We start from the raw sequence: 1,000 nt of genomic DNA on the forward strand, positions 1-1,000 counted from the left end.
GTCTTTTATAATTATAAATATGTAATAAACATAATCATAAACCAAGTTTTTTGAAACAAAATAATAAAACCAACAATGACAAAAAAAAGTGTTGGGCCCGCGCGGGAAGGCCTGTCCTGCCCCGCCAAAACCCACGGTTTAAGCAGTACGGGTTAGGAAGGCTTTCGAAGTGTGACAGTCTCAATTTTCCATCCTGCATGCCCCGCCTTTTTGGCGGGTTACGCGGGTTGACTCGGAGGATTTAGACCCGTTTGCCACCCCTAATTGTATTGATAAGTTTTGTAAATTCAAAACTCTTTCTCTTCCTCCTCCTCATCTTTTACTGCTTCCTCTTTTTCTTCTTTTTCATTATTATCTTCGTCATCTTCTTTTTTTTCCTTATTCATCTTTTTCTTCTTGTTTTACCTTCTCAAAGTTCTTCTTATTTATTCTCTTAACAAGAATAAAAACCAAAAAAATCAAACAAGGAAGAAGAAAAAATACATAATGCCGCAAAATTACTTAGAAGAGGATGAACCTGCATTCATTCAACTAAAAGAAATAAATAAATAAGGAAAAAAGAAGGAGAAAAAAATTTTGTATTAAAGAAAATATTTTTGTGTATTTGTAATAAATTTTAGTGTAAAACTAAGATATTTATGTGTATTGTTAAGAATTTTCGGTGTATTTATATTGATAAATTTTACATAATTCAAAATTCTTCCTCTTCTTCTTTCTCATCTTTTGCTGCTTCTTCTTCTTTATTTTTTTATTTTATTTTTTTATAATTTTTTTGGAAGAAAAAATTAAACAAAAAAAATAATATTACAAAATTAATAGAAAGAGGAGGAAGAAAAAAAATAGCAATAACAACAAAAATAAAAAAACGACGAAGAAAATAAAATATACGGAGAAGAGGTAACGCAAAAAAAAAAAAAGGAAAAATACAACAAAAAAAGAAAAGAAGAAGAAAGAAGAAAAATAAGAGAAAAAAAATACAAAATACAAACATTGGAGGAGT

This window comes from Arachis ipaensis, chromosome B09 (assembly GCF_000816755.2).
Source record: "Arachis ipaensis cultivar K30076 chromosome B09, Araip1.1, whole genome shotgun sequence".
NCBI classification, from domain to species: domain Eukaryota; kingdom Viridiplantae; phylum Streptophyta; class Magnoliopsida; order Fabales; family Fabaceae; genus Arachis; species Arachis ipaensis.